Below are 22,929 nucleotides of genomic sequence, written 5' to 3' on the forward strand. Positions count from 1 at the left end.
GCAGAAGGTGGCCTTGGCCATCTTCTTCTTCCTTTTTAGGACCAGGATGGAGAGTGGTCTGGCTCCACCCTCCGTTCTCCTGATAGCAGCAGCTCCTTCATGCTGGATCGTGGGAATCCAGTCCTCTGCTCTCTGCGTTCACAGGCTTCACGATGCTGTCACGTCTCTGGGAAGGTTATTCCCGGGGCCATGGGGCATCTCGATGGCATTTTTCTCACGTTCATCCATTCTGGATAAACCCTCAAACATCTCACGCTGCTTTCTCCTCGCAGTGTGGATAGATGGGTACAAGCGAGCGTCCCTCAGGGCTAGCGAAAACTGTAGAAAGAATGGGTGGGCCCCATTATAGTGCGGGCTAGGTAATGTTTAGCTCCTCATAAAAAAGTCGGATCTATACTATAGAAGCCATTGACATGTCTTAGTGGGCCCCATTTGTGGTCTTATTGACCCCAGTGATATCAGTGGGGGAGAAGGCACCTTGTCTTCTTTGTGAAGGTCTTGCATATCTGTATTTAGACTTCTTCCTGTTCATAGTCCTAAGATATTGGCTCTGATGTGACCCCTGCGGGTTTGTAAGGGTTAAAGCCGTGCCTCCCCCTTTCTACTCCTGGATCTAGACATGGTCAATTTGTTCTCAAATAGCGATATCTGTGAATCTCGGATTGTTCGAGTTCCTCTGGGACCTAGTTGAAAATGTGTTTCCGCGTCCTGAGATTGACCTCAAAAATCCAAAGGAGAAACAATAAATAGCCATAAGTCATTTCATACGTTCTCTGCCGCCTGGAGAGGGAGCGTGACGGCAGCCATTTTGTACCCACTGAGCTGATTCCGCCACACCTATACTGGAGGCAGTGGCCTCCAACCTGTAAATCTCTACTGGTCTATATAAAGCTATTCTGATCTATTTCATAGAAAAATCTGATTAATAAGGCAGCCTGAGCGACCTCCAGCGCTGAGTCTTGTTGCTATGGATACACTGCCTAGCAACCACAGTACAAAGTTGTCTTTCTTTCAAATTCTCATAGTAACTAATGACAGCTTTTATTTCTCAAGAGGAGAAGTAAAAGCTGTGCTCTGATTGGTTCCTGTGAACGAGTTTTACCGTTAGATACATGAGGCGCAGGGCTCCTAAATTTGGCGCCTCTTCTGCCAGTCCATCCTATGAGCTGGAGTAGATTTGTGCTACAGTTTACACGGGTTCCTGGCAAAAATACTAGAAAACCTCATGCTAAGCCCCGCCCACTGACTTGAAATTGAAATAAAAAATGGCGCAAAATTGGCATGTTCCAAAACGTGTGACTTTCTTAGGCCAAAAGTTACATAATAATTACCCCCCCACGTGTGTTTTTACTTAGTTTTGCCCGTCGAGCATTTTTTAAAGGGCCAGCGACCGTAAAATTGTCAGTTTTTGTAATGCTTCATCCTGGCCTCTGCCCTGGACTGGTATTTGCCCCAGTATGAAACAGATCATCCCTGACAAGATAATGGTTTTCTTCTTACCTATGGCTACAGGGAAAATGGTCCTCTGTCATCTTAAAAATGTTGTTTTTCACTTTCCGAAGTCTTAAAGGGCACTCGCCATAAATCTTTTCAGCAGTGTCGTTGGCATTTCCGTGTCGAGGGAAAACTGGGTTATAAATATGGCTGCCATTTATATTTTCCACTCTCAAATTGGGTGTTACCCAGCTATTCCAGAATCCTGAACGGTTAATATACCTCATGGTGCTCACCCAGCTTTCCCAGAAGCTTCTACCTTCGTCTTCCCACCAGGATAGTAGGGCGCTACCCCGTCCCTTTTAGGCAGTAGTCGCCGCCGCCGTTTTCTGTACTCAACAACACCTTTAAAGGGGCCGGTCAAAAGGCATGGATATGAATAATGGATCGGTCATAAAATGGCTGCTTTGTACTGGTGACGCCTGGGATCTTAATAATTTAAACTCTGGGTTTCGTTGCGTTCCGTTTTCTCCTCAGCCCTAAATAACTGGAATCATAAATGGGCGACTTAACTTCAGACGTGGCCACCTCAGACCCTGTACATGCGCACCTGTGCCCCTCGCCCTTTCCCGCACATGTACCTGGCAGTAGCGTGCGCAGCTATCCGTGTCCGATGGCACGGGAGCGGGGAAGCTGTGAACATATGTTCCTAATGTCGCCGAAGCTGCGTTTCCCCACATATCGAAAAATGCAGAAGCCGCCTCACCGAGGAGTCAGATGGATATGCCCCCAGGGGAGCAGCCGCCCCGCGCCGTGCCGCCAAACTAAGGCGAGAATGCAGCTCAGCAACTTGTACTCGTATACTGCTGAGCCAGGACATGGACTCCTTTATAGGGCGGTAACGAGGGGGCAATCACTTAAATCAGAGATGCTCAACCTGCGGCACTACAGCTGTTGCAAAACTACTACTCCCAGCATGCCCAGGCAGCCTACAGCTATTATAGCATGATGGGAGTTGTAGTTGTGCAACAGCTGGGGGGCCGCAGGTTGTCCATCCCTGACTTAAATCAGGGCACAGCATAACATCAACCATCAGTATACAGACTATGATTATTTAATTAGTGCTGTACACCTTTAAAATTAAGCTCCGCCTTGGATGAGGATCGGTCCAGTAGTCAGCATTGTCGTGACCCATTTTCATCTCTGTATTAATATGGAAACAGTCAGCGAGCTGCCATTGACTAATTCAGTAGTTTGCAGATCGCCATAGCAGCACAGAGTATTCGGGACATGAGGGTGTTGATTTTGTGGAAGGCAGTGACTTGTCCCCTCATGTGATGTAAGCGGGCAGTGTTGTGGTAGAAGTATGGAGAAGAACACTCCTGAGAAGTTATATACAAGTGGTGGAGCCGTGTCCTAAAGCAGCACAGAGTGTTTCAGAACATGAGCGTGTTTACTTTGTGGGAGGAAGTGACCTGGTCTCATACTATACTAGTAGGCAGTGAGTTCGGGAAGGGGAAAAAAAAGACAACTGACAAGTACCTAAGAGGTGTGTATACATATAATGGAACCATGTCTTCAGCAGCACAGAGTATTTCAGACAGGAGTGTGTTGATCTTGTGGGAAGCAGTGACCTGTCCTATCCTATGATGTTAGGGGCAGTGCTATGGTGTAAGGAAGAGGAAGAACACAGCCGAGAAGAAGTTGGCTATACAACTATGAGGGAGCAGTGTCCTCCAGCAGCACAGAGTATTTCAGGAGAGGAGTGTGTTGATCTTGTGGGAGGCAGTGACCTGTCCTCTTATGTAATATTAGGGGGCAGCGGTATGGTGTAAGGAAGGGGAAGAACACAGCCGAGAAGTGCTTATGGTATGTCCCGCGTTCTGGCAGCTGTCTCTGCGTCTATAGGAGGCAGAGACAGTTACCTGCAGGTTCCGAAACGCGCGTCACTTTTTTCCATGAGTGGCGAATAAAATATTGACGACTACATCGCAAGGAGTGCCGGTTCTGTCTTTCATTGAAGTTACCTGTGTATTATGATGAAGCAGAGACGGTTACCTGTGTATTATGATGAAGCAGAGACGGTTACCTGTGTATTATGATGAAGCAGAGACAGTTGCCTGTGTATTATGATGAAGCAGAGACAGTTACCTGTGTATTAGGATGAAGCAGAGACAGTTACCTGTGTATTATGATGAAGCAGAGACAGTTACCTGTGTATTATGATGAAGCAGAGACGGTTGCCTGTGTATTATGATGAAGCAGAGACAGTTACCTGTGTATTATGATGAAGCAGAGACAGTTGCCTGTGTATTATGATAAAGCAGAGACAGTTACCTGTGTATTATGATGAAGCAGAGACGGTTACCTGTGTATTATGATGAAGCAGAGACAGTTACCTGTGTATTATGATGAAGCAGAGACAGTTACCTGTGTATTATGATGAAGCAGAGACAGTTACCTGTGTATTATGATGAAGCAGAGACAGTTACCTGTGTATTATGATGAAGCAGAGACGGTTACCTGTGTATTATGATGAAGCAGAGACGGTTACCTGTGTATTATGATGAAGCAGAGACAGTTACCTGTGTATTATGATGAAGCAGAGACAGTTACCTGTGTATTATGATGAAGCAGAGACAGTTGCCTGTGTATTATGATGAAGCAGAGACAGTTACCTGTGTATTATGATGAAGCAGAGACAGTTACCTGTGTATTATGATGAAGCAGAGACAGTTACCTGTGTATTATGATGAAGCAGAGACAGTTACCTGTGTATTATGATGAAGCAGAGACAGTTACCTGTGTATTATGATGAAGCAGAGACAGTTGCCTGTGTATTATGATGAAGCAGAGACAGTTACCTGTGTATTATGATGAAGCAGAGACAGTTACCCGTGTATTATGATGAAGCAGAGACAGTTACCTGTGTATTATGATGAAGCAGAGACAGTTACCTGTGTATTATGATGAAGCAGAGACAGTTACCTGTGCATTATGATGAAGCAGAGACTGTTACCTGTGTATTATGATGAAGCAGAGACAGTTGCCTGTGTATTATGATGAAGCAGAGACAGTTACCTGTGTATTATGATGAAGCAGAGACAGTTACCTGTGTATTATGATGAAGCAGAGACAGTTACCTGTGTATTATGATGAAGCAGAGACTGTTACCTGTGTATTATGATGAAGCAGAGACTGTTACCTGTGTATTATGATGAAGCAGAGACAGTTGCCTGTGTATTATGATGAAGCAGAGACGGTTACCTGTGTATTATGATGAAGCAGAGACAGTTGCCTGTGTATTATGATGAAGCAGAGACAGTTGCCTGTGTATTATGATGAAGCAGAGACGGTTACCTGTGTATTATGATGAAGCAGAGACAGTTACTTGTGTATTATGATGAAGCAGAGACAGTTACTTGTGTATTATGATGAAGCAGAGACAGTTACCTGTGTATTATGATGAAGCAGAGACGGTTACCTGTGTATTATGATGAAGCAGAGACAGTTACCTGTGTATTATGATGAAGCAGAGACAGTTGCCTGTGTATTATGATGAAGCAGAGACGGTTACCTGTGTATTATGATGAAGCAGAGATGGTTACCTGTGTATTATGATGAAGCAGAGACGGTTACCTGTGTATTATGATGAAGCAGAGACAGTTACCTGTGTATTATGATGAAGCAGAGACGGTTACCTGTGTATTATGATGAAGCAGAGACAGTTGCCTGTGTATTATGATGAAGCAGAGACAGTTACCTGTGTATTATGATGAAGCAGAGACAGTTGCCTGTGTATTATGATGAAGCAGAGACGGTTACCTGTGTATTATGATGAAGCAGAGACGGTTGCCTGTGTATTATGATGAAGCAGAGACAGTTACCTGTGTATTATGATGAAGCAGAGACAGTTACCTGTGTATTATGATGAAGCAGAGACAGTTGCCTGTGTATTATGATGAAGCAGAGACGGTTGCCTGTGTATTATGATGAAGCAGAGACAGTTACCTGTGTATTATGATGAAGCAGAGAGCTGGCATAAATACTGTGCGGTGGCATGAAGGGGGAGTAATTGCTATGTGGGGGCATTAGGGGGACTGGATGGGATTAGGTGTGTAGGCCTAGTGTGGGAATGGAGCAGTCCAGCGAGGATCTTTTTGAAGGAAGCCTCCTGTGCTGCTGTTCCCCTCTTCCATGCTCTGTAGAGACAGTAATAATCCCAGTTCTGGGAGTGCAGATATTTATAAAGCTCCGCTGGCCGGAGACCATCCCATGTTTCTTTCCCGTCATAAGGGGAGCAATGACTCAGGTTTCCCTGTGGCTCTGGCCAGCAGGCCTATCAGCGAGGAGAAGGTGGTCCTGCACGTCTCTCCTTTCTGCCAGCTCTCTGATCAGGGTGGACAGGTGTGTGGGGAGTCTCTGGGCGGCAGTTGGCTGTAATTTAAACCGTTATCACCTTGGCACACACACGGGCAGGCCTGGAACACTCCGCCACCCCTGTGTTTTTACGGTAGTGCCGATCACTGACCGTAATTTTGTGTGTATTTTTAGCTGGGTGCCGGTGGCTTTTTTGGAGAAGGATAACCGCAGATATAAAAGAGACTTCACCGGAATAAAAATGTGAAACTAACAGAACAAACGGACTCCTTCCTGAAAACGGCAGCGGGGTCCAATTTCAAGTATATGGTCGCCCCTGATAACAGAACATCTCTTGTGCCAGTGATTCATACAGTCTGTGACTAATCTCCAGGTCTTTCGGAGATTGAACACTGCTTTCTCAAGACCTTCGCCATGTTAGACCACCGAACGAAGCCAGCGGGCCGGAGACTGTCGGGCACTTCTCAAATAAACGGCTGATGGCAGTACATGGAAATCCTCGTAAGAAGTTTCCTGGCTGCAGTGCCATTCACGGGGTGGGTAGAAGGAGAGCGGGGCATTGGGGACAAACAGTTTTCTCAGCCCCTGACTGGCACTTTAGGATTCTGTCTACTGGATACAATTGCTTCTGTCAGCAGGATCAACCCCATTAAACCAGTATCGGCACATTCGCAGACCATCTGCTTCATCTCTCTCAGCAGCGCAGATGCCTGCTGTGCATGCGTTGATGACATCATCGTGCTTTCGGAGCTGGAGACGACTGCACATAGGCATCCAGAGCTTCAGCATACGAGCATGTACAGTAGGCATCTGCTCATTCTATATAGATGGTCTGCGCATGTGCCGATACTGGGAGCAATAGCACAAGCGCTAGAGTGCGTGCCACCATTACCAAGTAATCAGAGTTTTGGTGCACCAAGGGATTTTCATTTACCCCATGCCTGGCACTGTAATTTCACACCGTTACACCCAGTAATGGCGCACGCGCAGATCATTTGCTTTAGCTTTCTAGACATCACAGATGGGCCGACCCAGAACTGGTGAGGACTGCTTGGCACATGTTCATCCAGAGCTGCAGGGAGGATCATGACGTAAGTATATTCCCCTCCCCCCTCATTCCTCTCTCCCTGGTGCTGATACTAATACGTCATTGACACATGCGCAGTAGCATCTGTGCAGCTTAGGAAGCCAATGCAGATGCTCTCCACACGTTCCAACTCTGGGAGGCAACGGCACAGGTGCGAGATTTCTACGTATAGACTTCCTTAACAGCTCTACTTACAGCGCGTGTGCCTATGATGTGTCTGTGCCAGGAAGAAAGGGATAAGAGGGGAATATATATACGCCACAATCATCCCCGCATCTCTGGACGACTTCACAGTCTTCAGTTCTGGGCGCATGACGATGCCTAGGAAGCTGAAGCAGATGCTCTGCGCATATGCAGATCCCGCAACCCTTGCCTCAGGCGTAAGATTACAGGGCTGGACGAGATGTCTGGTCCTGCCAATCAAAAGGAATGGTGGAGTGGCAGGAGGAGCAGAACGTTGCAGATCTGGTGCTCTGCAGGGGCTCGGGCCCATCCCTCGGTGAACCAATGAGCTAATGTGCATATCGGTAAAAATACCGACGGCCCTAATGGGTCGTCTCCAAACAGGTTAGAAAACCCCAATAACTAAAGGACGTAATGTCGACAACATGCTTCCTGGACAATTGCGTGGACGTCATCATATAAACAGAGGAATTATGCAAGTAGGAAAAACGCCAAGTTCTTATGCAATTTTCCTTTAAGAGCTGCCCAGCTCTTATGAAAGTGCCAAATACCTGAATGCTTTGTCAGCAAGATGGCCGCTGCGAATACTTGTAGCTCATGACTGCGGGACAAAGACCTGTTTATCAAGGTGGCTTCATGATATATATATTGTGGGGACTCGCTCTGGTAGACAGGATTAGCGGACGCAGTATAGAGGCAACAACAAGTTCTTTGGATAAAACAGTTCAGGGTTTTATTCACACTTTTAGGCAAGTGACAAAACAAGCAGTCATATTCAAACAAAAAGTCACCTTGGGGTGTTGGTGGTAATTCACACCATGCGGAAATTCTGCCTCAAAGAGTCCTTGCTGATAGCAGCACCAACCTGTTTTCACGCCAAACAGGTAGCAAGCCTTCATCCAGACACAAGACTCCCAGATTCCAACACAGAGACACGGCTTCTGAGCCCAGCTGCCTATTTAAGGACAGCCAGGTGCTGCCAAACCCCGGACCGGCACTTAAAATCCGGTCCGGTATTTGACCTCACCTGGCTAAAAATCAGCCCAGCAGCACATGCTGGGAGGAAAATACCTGTTTTCCCCGATATATATATATATATATATATATATATATATATATATATTATGGCACTATAGTAACCCCCCCCCCCCCTAAATTATTTAGAATGAGAGAAAAAGGATTAAAATTTTTAGTGTGGAAGAATTTAGGATTTTTCTTGTGACAAATGTGAGTAACGCTGTCGCTACCCGGCCGTACACTCTGAACTTTTAGGTCTTTTTGTATTCCAGCCTTATATTGATTTTATTTTGTACTCCAGTCACATCCAGAGCTGAAATCTCAATTCTGATAGTTTCTCCTTGCTGCACAGCTTGGTGCGGGTGGACTCGAAGGAGAAACCAGAGCATTTTTTGAATTCGGCTTAGAATGCTATTGGAGTAGGAGATTTGCTGTTCCTCAAGATTGGCACGGGATGGATAAAACTTACTCAACGGTATGTGTATGTTTACATAAAAATTCCAGGCCTCTGGGCCCTTATAATATGCGTATGACCTTCTATTGCCATCTTCTTGTGATCATGAAACGCGTTGCTCCCGCTTTGCACTACCTTCGGATGCTTTGATATTTTGTTCTTTGTCCCAATGATTGTGATCTTCTTCCACTTGAAACAGGCTGGATGTGTGGAGCAGAGTCTAGATAATATGAGGCCACAACGACCTCCTAAAATAATGCCACAACTATAGCCTCCGAGTTCCATTGTAGTGGATACAACGATAACCTACAACCCTAAGAAATTCAGACCAAATACATTTAAAGAAATGCATTATTATTTGTTTTCATCAGAGACTCCACAAAGAGAAAACGACATGTCATATATAAAGGCAATGACACCATGGATAAACCAAGTCACCGTTGGCACCATTCGAAATGTGGATGGTAATTACACACTGACCCAAAAGACCCAACATGCATTTCACCCCAATTTTCTTTTGGGGAGCTGTTGTGGTGAAGATGTAGAGTGCAAATATCTAAATAGGCTTTAAACCCCAATGGCCGTCCAGTCATGACACAACACTAACGCTGAGACCCAACGTGCATTTCATCCCAGTTTCCTTTTAGGCATCTATTGTGATGGAGATAGAAACTTTGAATATCTGAATAGTCTTCAGACCTCCAGTAGTGCACCACACTTACCCTGAGACCAAACACCCAGTTGGCACCATAAAAAATGTTTGATTTAATTACATAACAACCACAAAGGAGCAAGCACAAGATACATAGCACCACACAAACCCAGAAGATCCAAAGAAATGTTTCATACAAGTCTTCTTCTGGGGAAATAATAGCCCACCAGTTGTAAACCACGCCAACCTAAAGACACAACGCTTGTTTAACTCCCATTTTCTTCCAACCGTATTACCACTGCCATCCAGTTAATACACCACACTGGTCCTGAGGCCCAATACATGTTTCATTCCAACTTTCCTTCAGGCAACTATTGTTGTGTGCCTGCGAATATCTAAATAGGCTTTGAACTACCATAACCTTCCAGTGACCTTCCTTTCCCCTTAGAAAAAAGGACCCTTTCTCATGTTCACTCCATCCATGGAGACATGAGACCACTATAGAAGTCATGGGACACACACCTCTATGATGGGTACAACTTTAACATGAAAATCATGTTGGAGAACTGAGGGACAAAGGCTTTTAGGGCTTGAGCATCTTACAGCGGACCATGGCACATAGGTTTTGGAAAGTGAGTGGGCCCCCCCTCCCTCATGGACCACCACACATATTCTATATTGAGGTCCTGGATTTGAACACAGTCAACATCTCCCTACCTGTACATCTCGTGTGGTATTTTTCTGGTGTTCTTCCATCTCCTACATGGTGAGAGGTGATGGAATAAATGGTCTAAGCCTAACGACACATTTACTTCACATTTATTTCAAGAACAGGCCGTGCAGATCTTAATCTTACTTATTAATGGTGATTCGAACAGATTTATATATTTTTTTTATGGCTATAATTGAACGTGTTTTGGGGAAATTAGATATTAACTGTAAACCTGTCAGATATCATGACCACAAGTCCCGTAATTTTAACCTACTTGGGGCGAAGTGGGATGATTAGATCTCTGTGGCTTTGAGTTGAGAGGAAAAACCGGCCGAACAGTCACTGAACTGGGACGCATCGGTGCTTTTGGTGGTGGTGACATCTCGTCAAGCTGCTGCTGTTTTTTTTTTTTTTGTGTTTTGGTATGCTTGTTTCCTGAATTCTTGGTTGTTTTTTTCATCAGATAGACAATAAATGTGACCTGTCGCATTTAGGATTATACGAGAAGTTATTCGAGGAAGACATGTACTTGAATATATAGTCCGATCTGGACTCCTACAATCAATTGTGAGGAACGCAATGTACAGGATTAGGAAATACATGACCTCACCAATCCTTGGGTTGCGTGTCGTATTGCCGTTCAGCTCCATGGAATGTATAGATGCAATTCTGGACCGGACAGTCTTATGGTATCTTTTCGAATCCCAATATCTGAGGGGGGGAAGGGTGAGCATCGGTTAGTCATTTATCATGGGGCAGTCAAAGCCACAAGTGTCAGAGCAATACAGTCCCATCCTGTGGGTCGCTCATTCCTCAGTCTGCTCTTTGGGGGTCCACCCAGATGTGGCTGTGGCCTGGTGGTCTCCCAGGCTGCAGTGATCCGCAGCGTACTTATGAACAGGGTGTAGCGGCCACATCGATGACTGCTTCCTTTGAGATGCAGTCCTGAGTCTCATCTAAACCCAATTTTCGCTTCTGGTTCCTCTTCATATACAGAGACCATCACCCTAAATGTGAGGAGCTAATTATAACCATATGTAGTATTTTCACATACCTTGAAGGTGTTTCAGACAGAATTAATAAGCTTAAGAGGTCACAGAGTAGGGGACAGAGGTCATAGCGGCACAGAGTATTTAAGGGGGAACATGTGCTATGTTAGGCCTGTGTGGAGGGGAACGTTATTCTACGCATGTCACATGTCTCCAGACAGTGGTAGAAAAATGTATCCAGGCTGGACTGGCCTTGAAACGCATCAGTGGTCTCATGGATACATAGCTGCACTTAGAAATTGCTCTCCTTGGATGGCATGGAAACGCGACATAATACACTCACTCTTTTGTGCTCATCCATACAAAATCATAAATATGTGCCCCTCTGCATACATTACGGGTATTATCTTTTTCCTACATTAGGATGCGCTGACCGACATTACCAAATCTTCTCTAATTACCAGCATCGACCTTCCCTCGTGTGCTTGGTAAAGGAAGTTCGTTAGAGGAGCAGGTAGTTGTCATTAGCCGTTGTCCAGTTAACCTCTAGAGAGGGTATGTAAATCCAGAATATATTGGTCTAAGTGGCTTCTAAGTGGAGCTTCACTTTTAGGATATGTGCAAACCTCAGCTCTGTCCACTGTTTGTGGGCTGGGAGATGGCACCTCCATAGGGGTGGTCATAAACTTTGTTGGCAGATCCAGCTAGTTTTGGTAGGATCTGTCAACAACCCAGTGTTTGTAGTGGTCCATGGCATAGACATGGGATTCTCAGCAGATCCCACCAAAGCTAGGTGGATCTTCTGAATGCCTTTTGATATTCTTAAAACTGTCCAGACCCAGTAGATAGCTTTCAGCCAGATGATCGTTTCCATGAAAACCACCCCATAGCGACCTCTGCTCCCTTACCAGTCAGTCACTTCTTCTAAGGGGGTGTTTCCTTCCCCATGATGAAATGGGACCATTAGTTGGCCATACACATTCGATGAATGTCTGCTACACCTGCTGATTTCCATCTAATATCTAGGAGGGTGTCTCGACTCTTCCTCGATGGCGGATGTTGAGATGTTGGATTCCAATATACCCAATCCTTTGTTCTCATGGTTCTGTCTGCCACGAATTTAAAAGAACGATAATCTGAAATGTTTTTTCAGAACTCTTCGGCACATGTAAACACCCACCAATTATCAGACTAGTGAGCCAACGCTCAAATGCCGGCAGATTGGATCTTTCATGCTTGCGTAAAAATGCTCCTTGATCATCAGCACATCGCCCCTTTGTAACCAGGGGATCAGCTGCCAACATAATGTAAAGTGTATAGGGGATGAACAATCGTAGTAACACTCATTCCTCCTCATTGGCTCATGTAAAGACTCTTTTTTGGCGATCATAGACCCTTCTCCCCATTGAGAACACGTGTACCCTCGGCCAAGCTGAGTGGGCATATGTATGGTGGGTCAGTAGGAATAGCTGTTGATCACAGACAGTCTAAGCTATGTGTCCAGCTCCTACCAAGACCAGATGGATCTGCCATGAATGCCATTAGCCTGTAGTATGAAAAAAATCTGTGCTATTCTGCCGGAACAATTGTTATTTAAAAAAATAAATAAACCTGTTGTATGTTTTGCAAAATACCATCCATTGCTGCAGGAGGGTTTTACGTAGATCACCTGTCTCTCTGCGTAATTCAGCAGTGGTGGAGGTGTTAAGTAAATAATCAGGTGAGTGCTAAAGTGAAACCTATGATCTCACGGAGGCTACCCAGACACACGAAAGGCAGCAGGTTTTGTCACCTTGGTGGATGGGTGGCCCACACCTGTGAGTTTTTTTTCCCTCAAGTGTCTCTAGAGGACCTCTAAATCTTATCCTATAAAACTATATATCAATCTTCTCAGCTCCTCCTGCTCTCTGGCACACGGCCTGGAGACAACCGTACATTTTGTGGTGACAGTTCCTGGTTTGAAAGTTAGTACTGTGACATACATCTAGATGTGGACTGTACAAAGAGGATTCCAAATTATGTGCGCTAGTCAAAGAGAAAAAAGTCATGACTTGGTTCATGTTAAATTTCAATGGTGAGATATTTTGTTGCCCACAGTGGACTTTATCATAATCACAAATATCTGCTGTCTGCGGCCACATTTTAAAACAGCCATACACATTAATGGGTTAAATGCCCACTTGATGGGCTGTTATCTCTCCAAACCTTCCCATAAACATGCATGCCCAGATTGGCTAAGCATACATGTCAGGGGACAGTCTTGATGCCCTGTACGCTTTAGATAGTTAAGGGTTGTGATGAGTATAATCTAATTTTATAGGATGAGATTGAAGGTGGACATTAGCTGAAAGTGTACTGAACCTACCAATTTCAGCAGGTTCGACTGACTATCTTATATGGGGTGTGGCTCGACTCAGTCCCAACAGCAGATGACGGGGGAAGAAGGAGTGATCATATTGTATTTCCCATGGTTGACCACCTTTTGAGACTTTCTGGCTAGTAGTTTGTTCAGCGCCTTCAACATTTTTTGGGACCTTAAAAATTGCAAGTAGCCTCTGGTGGCTGCCTGAGGCCTTGCGCAATGATTCTTCCTTTTTTTTAGAATTGCAACCATTTTCGATTCTTCCTTTTTTAACTGACTGGAAAGTTCCTTTATCCTCTGATCTCTTTCCTGGGCAGACTAGATTTGAAATCTTTTTCTGCATTTGGCCAGCCTCTCACTCCTCCCCTTGTATCATCTGATTTCTGGTCTTCTCTGTCTTCACTTCCAGTTCTTCCATCATCAGATAAGATATAATAGAATATCATAAAAATATATATCAACGCCACCACCTCTACTTGACTAATAAGACTTTTGGGCAATATGTTTCGGTTTCAGGATGGTATCCAGACAGAGTACATGGCATGCAGAGGTGAAGGGGGGCCTAGGGTTGATTATCATTTTCCTCCATCCCTCTCCTGCTGCCCCCATCCAATCTTTTACAGAGGAGAAAAGAAGATGGGGAGTCCTACATAGATTCCCATCAAAAGGTATGTGAACACCTTAATCTGGAACTCTCCTTCCCTATTGACCACATAGCAGGGAATACCAGTATGGTATGTCTGCCCATATGTCCATGTATTCATTTCCCCTAAAGGTTATTTTCATGGTGCTGAAATTTAGGACCAAACTTCTCCTAACTTCCGTCAATCCCGGGTCTTTGCCCAGATTTCAAACGAAACGCATTGGCTGTGAACACCCTGGTATCTATGGAGATGTATGTTAACTGAATATAGAATAAAGTTTCAAGATGTTATTCTTGTGCTGGCCACTCTTTCAAGTGGTGGGTCTTCTACCAGATTCCATGCCTTTTACCCTCAGGCTTCATATTATTATGTAGGTCTACCAACTTTGTTGGGTCTTTTCCCAGTTTGCAACTTAGGTTAGTGTGCAAGGTGTGTAGTGTCTATCCTTAAGTTTCCAGCTTACTTTATTCTACAAGCTATGGTGGGTCTTCTCACAGGTTCTAAATTATGTGGTTCTACCAGCTATAGTGAGTCTTTCTTTATGTTCCAACTTAAGCAGGTCATCTTAAGCAGGTTCCAACTTACGTGGTTTTACCAGCTGTGATGGTTATTGAGGAGTCTTGTAACTTATGTGGGTGTTATAGCTTTACTTTATCTTCAACCAGGTTCCAATTTTTGTGATTTTGCAAACTATGTTGGGTCTTCTTAACTCATGTTCCAGCTTAGGTGGGTCTTTAACCCAGCTTTGACGGATCTTTTTCCAGATTCCATCTTTGGGGTATCTTTTACCCTTACCAATCTTTGGTTCGTCTTTCTCCTACATCTGGCTTCTTGGAGTAGCTCTCACAGAATGAAAGGGATTTCTCCAAAATAGATGATGTTTTTGATATAAACAATATAAGTGTCACTGCTAACTTTGTCATTGGCATAGAAGATGGGCTTTCCCAGCATGCTTTACTCTGATTCCCAAATGTGCATTATTATTAAAAGTGGTTAGGACTTCTGCCATAGAACATAAAAACCGTTTACAAAGCCTTTACTTTAACCCGCCGGCTGCTTAACCACATGAATAATGAATGAAAATAAATTGTTGTTCTTTTTTTTTTTTCTCCCTTTAAATTTTCATCTATTGATGAGGCGGGAACAGCCTGAAGATGATCTGCCTCACAAACAGAAAGACAAAATGAAAACGCTGGTACACTGTGTATCCTGCCCCCCAACGTATGCATGATCTCCCTCTTGAGGTTGTTGAGAAGGTTACACCACTGAAACTGAGTATGGTACAATATGGTTGTGAGCCTAAACATTAGAGGGGTGGTCTAGTTTAGAAAAAACCATTTTCATGCACATTATTAGGGAAAAGTGAGTTAATAGTGGAGGGTCTGCTGTCATCTCTTAGTCAGACTGGGCAGAGGTTACAACGATGCGCCTCTCGCTTTGGAGGACCTGTCCCACATTACATAGACTGCTTCTAGATTTGAATAGACGCTACATAATGCTTCATTTCTCCGGCGGTAACGCTGCAGGTTTCCCCACAGCTGATTCCTGAGGGGTACTAGCAAGGGGGGCATCTTTTTATGGGACTCTTAAAGTAAGAATGGTCCAAAGTAGGCAGCCTCTATAAATTAGGATATTGCCAGAGAATATTAGCAGGTTAATCTAATTTCTGTATTCTGTTATGTCCATGAATAATGTAAACCCTTGGTAGATTGTTGTGGATACTTAATGGGGTACAAAAGTTTTTAACATCCCCATATAGAGTATTTTACATATTAGGTATTTTTCATGTTATAGTTGCCTTTGGGCACATGAGGCATTGATATGGGTCCTTCAGTAAGACCTGTTGGATGTTTCCACATCAACAGATCTCTAACGTAAGCTGGCCAATGATCTAATGTGCATGATGGCTTTCTGATTCTCCTCAGGAGAGAGATGGATTGGGCAGTTGGAATTCAACATAGCCAGTTTTTTTGTTCTTAGGGAGATAAGCTACCAAAAAAGTCTAGAGAAGTTTACTCCCCTGTCCCTATTGAGAACACACGCATAGTTGGTCAAGCGTCCATGTGTTTAGGGTAGCTGTCTAATGTGTATGACCAGTCTTAGCACCGCGGGGGGTTGACAGGTTCAGGCACTGTCTTTTATGGCATTCTGAGTAAATTGTGGGGTTGTTGTTTCAGGATAACCTTCTAAATCTGATTTTTCAATAGGCGCTTAGTAAAGCTTCATTCGAGAACTTGCCAACCAATTCCACCGCTTGCCTTGCCATTGACATACTCTTCTTATGAAAAGGAGTTGATTAAATTAAACCTCCCCTTTCATTTTGGTGACAACGGGCCTAAACTAGTGACATTTTGGGTACATTACTGAGTATCATTACCTCTACTTTCAGAGAATTGGTAGGGTCCCAACTCATGGATGCCCACCAGTTTGGGTTGTTCTTGGAAAGCAGTGGACAACATGGAAAACTGAGACCACCTACAGTCTTGGATTTACCGGACTGGATGAATATGAATATGCACAGAATTGTAAGTGGTTCTGAAGAAGATCATCCACGCAGAACGAGTTAATGAGGCGTGAGGAGAAAAAAAACTTCTTGTACCGTGCTACATGGGATGGGCATCCTTTGTTTTTCTAACTGTGCATAGTGACAGGGTACCACAGGCCATCAGCTACCTTTGATGTGGCAAGCCACAGCTATTTGCAGTACTGAATAATCTACATTGCAGCGACACATGGGCAGTTTTGTTTTGCCAACATTAAGAACTAGCATTAGGAGGCCAGTTGTAAAAATGTTCATAAATGGTTTTCTAAGAAACATAAAAGGATCACGTTGAGCTTGGAGATACCAGACAGAACACTTGGGCCCAGTCTTGGTGGTGGCTTCGAAAGAGATGAACCCCTTGAAGCACACACATGACTCCATGTTACTGTGAGTCCCCACTGACAGCTCTCTTTGGTTTGACATATCTTGGGTGACCACTCTAGTTGCCGAACGTTTCCTTCTCTTGTACTGGAGGTCAGTTCAAACATTGTAGGGCTGGTGAGTCTTGTGCTGGCAATGAAAAAGCCTGGTCAGGTGCATAGCTGTAGTGGGTGCAGAGCTAGTATTTGCAACTGGGACCAGCCCAAAGGTAGGGACACCAGTATTAAAAATGGCACTTGGTAGGTTGATTTTACTGTTGGCGCCCAAAAGCTCATGACGTCCACGTCCTGATGGCAGACATGTTTTAACCAGGCCATGAAGCATTAGACCATGAATGGGAGTAAATAGGTCAGTGCGGCAGCATTGAAGTGGCAGTTAATTCAGTTTTAAGCAGTTTACAAGCTAGTAAACACCCGTGTCCTCTCCAACCTCCGTGGGTTAATCATTACTCCGCTCCCCGTGCTGTCTCCGCAGGTATCTCAGCTTAGGGTTGCTATGTACAAGAGAAATTAGCTGGGAACACAATCCAGTAATTATTTCCGTTAAATACGGGTCGAGTGCTTACTTTCTTAATTAGCAGTATGCCCGGTCTTTTAACCCGTCAGTATGGAGGCTTTTATTATAAGCAGCAAACACTTCATAGCTGAGACAAAGCTAAGCAACATGGCCGCCGATCGGTGCTGTAATATAGGTTTATGGATTCTGTAGTGTACGTATGTGCCATCTGTATAATGATAGAAGAGGAAACAGATGTAGGGCGCAAACAGAAAGGAGGCTAAGGCCCACCTGCATGCTGCATCGGAATGTCCTGGTGCACAGGAGGCAGGATCACTGCATCCCCTGTATCAGCAGACCACTCTGCCAAGCAGTGGAGATACATATCCGGTGATTTGGTTGCCCTGGTGTTTGGTGTGCAGTGATTACGCGACACAATCTGGTAGACCCAGATATGTACACTGGCCGTCATTATGGGGGCGCTCTGATTAGCCACAATCCTTGGAAAAATAGGACTGTTATGACTAGTCCTAGTGCAGATTTTGGTAGGACTGGCTGATTATTTAATATGTCTGGGGCCTCTTGACGGCAAATGTTAAAGGATAGAAAGATCGGGCAGTTGGATCTCAACATGCCTTATCCTTTTTTCTTAGTCCTTACTCCTATCCCTTATTCAGGAAGTAAGCATGTTTGGCTTAGTGTTCTTGTGTATGGCGGGTGAGATGAACGGTTGTCAGCCAAGTGAGTATTCAGCCGACAGCTGTCTTACCAGTTTGGCCAGTTTTATGGTAAGAGTAGTTGGACACAGCACTTAGGAGCCTCTGTGGGGGCTCTTTGTCATCTTGGAGACAATTGGCCTTCAGGATAACTTTGCTTGTCATTATGGGGGGTGCTTGATCTTAGGGAGTACTTTTGATTGTCACTAGTCATAGTCTTCAGGTGCATTCTTTAATTCTTGGGGTACTCTTGCTATTCATAGTGTATAACGGCACCCTGGCTATCATTATGGGGTCACCGTGACTTGTCACAGTCTTTGAAAGCACTGTGGCTGTTATTTTTGGAGAATTCTGACTAGCTGTGGTCTTTGGGAGCTCACTAGCTGTTAGTTCTGGGACCCCCTAACCAGCCATGGTCTTTAGGTATGCTCTAGCCACCATTATGGGGGTGTGCTCACTAAATTTACTTATATTATTCTGTATGGACTGATTTGTTTAGCCATGACCAACTCAACCTTGTCTCTCTCTCTGTCCTCTTGAAAGCCAGCATCTTGAATTGAACCTTTAAAACTTGTGTCTTGGATCTCTCAGGAGATGCTGAGAAGCCTCCACCACAATGGCAGTCTCCATTCTTGCTCTTCAATCCCTGCTTTATTGCAGTTGTTTTCTCCCCCGTAATGTAACACGTTCACATTTTCTGTCCCCCGCATCCTCGCTCGTCTAACATCTGGCAGTTTCACTTCCCCCTGCACAGAAAGGAAGTTGGACAGTTAAATCGAAAGTGTCGTCGCTTAACGGTCACCACGTCAGGGTCCGGGTCTCTGACTTCTGAGGTGCTGCATACATCCTGCATTCACTGGCCTAGGCCATAACCAGGAAAGGGTTTCTCAATAGTCTCCTCTGTTGTATCCCCCTCCATCAGGTCTTATTTCTGGGGGTCATTTGTGAGCGAGGGTTTGGCCCTCACTATGACTGGCACAGTTTTTCCATCACTGTGGCTGCTGTACTTTGGCCTTGCCATTGCCATGGTTGGTGGCGTTTGACCATTACCATGAGAGCTGTGGTATATGTTGGTGCTGTATAAAGCATACATTATGTATAATTCCATGATCCGTGGGTCTAAAAGTATTAGCGCATGATATACAAATGACCCAGTCCAAGCCCTTCAGCCGAGCACATGGATCCAGCCTTCCCTGGTTTCTCGGCTCCCTCTTCCTTGGTTTCTTACGTCCCATTCTTCCACTTGTCACTCGGCATCTCGCTGACTCTCGCTCCTTTCCTCTGTGTTTCCTCATGTCTCATAGGGTTATTTTCCCATCCCCCACTCGTGATTTCATTATTTTTCTTTCCTCCCTCGTCTTTTCACCTGGTAGCTTGTATTTTTCCGTTTTCCTCCTTCCCAGGTTTTTCTTTTCCTGCTGCTTCTAAAAGAAAACTACCTGATGTGATGCAGAAACCGTTTTTTAATATCTAGCTTCTATACTGAAATATGATCGCTTGAGGCTGCACTACTGAGAGCCTCCAGTGCTTTGTTGTCATGGAGGACCTTCAATGTCCTCACATATACAGTATCTCATAAAGGGAGTCCACCCTTCACTTTTTTGTAAAAAATGTATTCTATTTTTTTTCATGGGGCAACACTTAAGATCTGACACTGGGATGAGGGTAAATGTGCTAGACTGGCCAAGCTTGTCTTCAGACCTAAACCCTATTGAGCATCCTCAAACGGAAAGTGGAGAAGCACAAGGTCTCGAACATCCACCAGCTCTGTGATGTCATCATGGAGGATGGAAGAGGATTCCAGCGACAACCTGTGAAGCTCCAGTGAACTCCATGCCAAAGAGAGTTAAGGCAGGAAAATAATGGTGGCCACACAAACTATTGACACTTTGGGCACAAGTTGGCCACTTTCACTTAGGAGTGTACTCACATTTGCTGCCAGTGTTTTAGACATTAATGGCTGTCTTGAGTTATTTTGAGGGCACGCACTGTTCTACAAGCTGTGCACTGACTACTTTACATAGTATCATAGTGTCAGGTATTCACAAAAGTGTGGGGGGTGTACTGACTTTTAGTAAGATACTGTATATACATGATAGCCCCCATCTTGGCTACTTAGGAGGTGGGTCTTGATGATGATGATGGTGATTTGGACACAATGGTGGAGATTTTTGAGAGTGTCTAAATCACTGCTGTGATTGGTTGCTAGGGGCAACAAAGTAAATTTTTCTTTTAGATAGTTTTCTTAAATCTGCCTTTATTGTCTCAGTGACAACACTGCTCCTGCTAAAAACAATTAAAATCTCTCAGTAGTGCAGCCTCAAGCTTTGGGCCTGTAACTTCAACGGATCGTATCTCCATATCGAAATTAAGATACTGAAAAACAGTTTTAACTTTTTTTTATTTTTTATTCTGCACTGAAGGACTGTTTCAGATGGTCGTTCTCCTTTAAGAACCATCATGATCATTGTAGCAGGAGATCAATAGTAAGCTGGCCCGGGCTGGCTCATATTGCTTTCCATTCCATTGATGGATTGGGTCCACTTGTTCGTCGTGTCCATTTTTTGCACCAGCTGCATGAGAACAAGGCTAGGAAGCGTCCATTGGTCAAGGTAGGGATTTTTAGGCTGAGAGTTATTGTATTAGTACATGAGTCGACCTCTTCTTGGTTATATCTGTCCACGAGAAAGCTGGGTGACAACCCTAGCTTTCGGCAGGTCTTGAATGGCAGGAGATGGCCTTGTATTGTTCGACCACTAGGCAGATTTATCCATTTGGACTGAAGATGAAGAGGTCAGAGGAGGTCAGGCTGGATGGACTTCTCGTTTGCTATCAATTATGACTAGAGACTGTGCTGTACTGTGTCTGTGAAGGTGCAGAGAAGGTGCTCTGTGTCAGAGACTGCTCTCACACTGGTTATCTCCGACATGTCCCCATCCAGTTTCTTTATCTTATCTCTTGCCCTGACACCCAATAGTGTAAATGCAAACAGTGGCTCCTCACTCTGGTTATGTCTCCCAAGATCGTCTGGAACTATAACTCCCAGTGAGCCAGACTAATGTCTTGTTGGCGTTTTCCGAGCTAAGCCACACCACTTAATACTCTGCACCTACCCTCTCCACACTAGGACCACCAAGTGTTGCCACTGGGCAGATGCTCCTCACTGCAGGGCCCATAGTGTTTACCAAATAATAGCGCCAACATCTACACAGTAATGACCAAGCCTTCATTCCCACCTCATAGAATTAATCATAAAAAGGGCTTGTAAAATGACAGACTTCTCCTCCTTGATCCCCTAACAGGAAGTAAAGAGTTGAGCAGCCAATCAGCAGCCGTCTGAATGTATCACTTCCTGTGTCACCTCAATTAGAGAACAGCACTAGAAAACTCAGTCCGTGAAAAGAACCCAACTCTAAGATGAAGATCACCTACTGTTGCCGCTAGTGTGAACATCCTTCCCCCATAACCAGACTTTTTGCTAGGGCAGACCCCTTATGATTAGGATAATTTGCTTCACCCTACTCAAGAACTATGAGTAAAAAGCTTAGCTTGCCACTTAAGTTCCTCCCCTTGTGAATTCTCTTATCCATTCAGCAGAGCTGATAGGGTCACATGACACTTTCAGAAACAGGAAGTGCAATATAGGCTTGCCCAGCCAATGAGAACATCCTGGAGGTTCATAGGGCACACTTCCTTAGCATGTTGACTCCTGTTTATTAGGGTTTTGGAATCGCTGGTTTTAGTTCCCTGTTTGCTACTTTTTGGGGTTCGTTTATAATCCAGGTTGGATGACGTCCTACAGGGTGATGATGATCCCCTTTAAATGGGAGCCCCTCCTCAGACCATAAATAACCTTCAGTAAAGGATGCCCTTTACCAGGTGCCATTACGTGTAAAGCAAGCCGCGTTCTCCTCACCATTACTGAGAGGCATACACAGGAACAACTCAAGAGTCATTAAAGGTGCGGAAATCAAATCTAGCTGAGGAGACAATTTTCATATCCGTGATCTGAGTTTTGTTTAACATGATCCTCGGAGAACCATGATATCGCCTTCCACCTGTGTGTCACAGCCTGCGCTCCGAGCATCGGGAGCCAAGAAGTCTGTCAGGGGCCGATGTGGAGTGATGAGCGACGTCAACAGCATCACGGACAGAGCATAACCTGACCTAACCAAGTCCCTGTCAGTCCAAAAACAGATGCAGATAAATACTATAATAAAACACTATATTATCTAACAGCAAGCCGTAGTAGATTATATCCCCTCAGGCCGGTGCTAGTCGTTGCTGGAGTGTTTCTTTAAACTGTCTTTCCTTTGTCTGTCCTCCAACCACCGCAGACATGTATCTGTCTATCCACATGTTTGCAGGGTATCGCTTCCTGTAAATTACATTAATATCAGAATCCACAGACCATTTCCATATTTATAACCAGTCACGGCTTTTGATATCTGTAGAAATCAAGGGTATACATAGAAGAAAGTGACCCACCAGACACCAGTACAAGGCACTATCCTTGGACAGTAGGTCCCGGGAACCAGTTTCTACCTGACTTGTTGATTGACATTTCAGAACCTATGGAAGGGAGAGCTCCTATCCCAATGCCTAAGGGCGGTCTGGTGAGCCTGAAGTTCAAAGGCAACCTCATTTCCACCCTTTATTACTGCCAAAACCTATAGTATGGTGTATAGTACCTATACAGGGAGGACATGCTCTCTGTAATGTCAGATTACACAGTGGGCTGCCCGATCCTCTTTTTTTTTTTGCAGATGTTTATGGTTCTTCTGGTAATTGGCTCATGTATCAGCATTTTTTCATACATTTGCATACATCCTTCCTCATGTAGTAAGACTTTCACAGTCTAGATGTATGTAAAGGGGTTGG

General features: G+C 44.6%; 1 protein-coding gene across 7 annotated transcripts in view; it reads left to right on the top strand.

Annotated features, from left to right (window-relative positions):
* MEF2D (myocyte enhancer factor 2D) overlaps window positions 1-22,929 on the top strand; it is a 124,335-nt gene that overhangs the window by 24,567 nt on the left and 76,839 nt on the right. The window contains exon 1 of one of the 7 annotated variants that reach the window (XM_044272787.1): window positions 13,917-13,938. The exons of the other annotated variants lie outside the window; for them this stretch is intronic. The gene's annotated coding sequence lies outside the window, so the exon portion shown is untranslated. Of the gene's footprint in view, window positions 1-13,916; window positions 13,939-22,929 lie in introns of those variants that run through there. 7 annotated transcript variants of the gene reach the window in all.

Source organism: Bufo gargarizans, chromosome 11 (genome assembly GCF_014858855.1).
Source record: "Bufo gargarizans isolate SCDJY-AF-19 chromosome 11, ASM1485885v1, whole genome shotgun sequence".
NCBI lineage: Eukaryota > Metazoa > Chordata > Amphibia > Anura > Bufonidae > Bufo > Bufo gargarizans.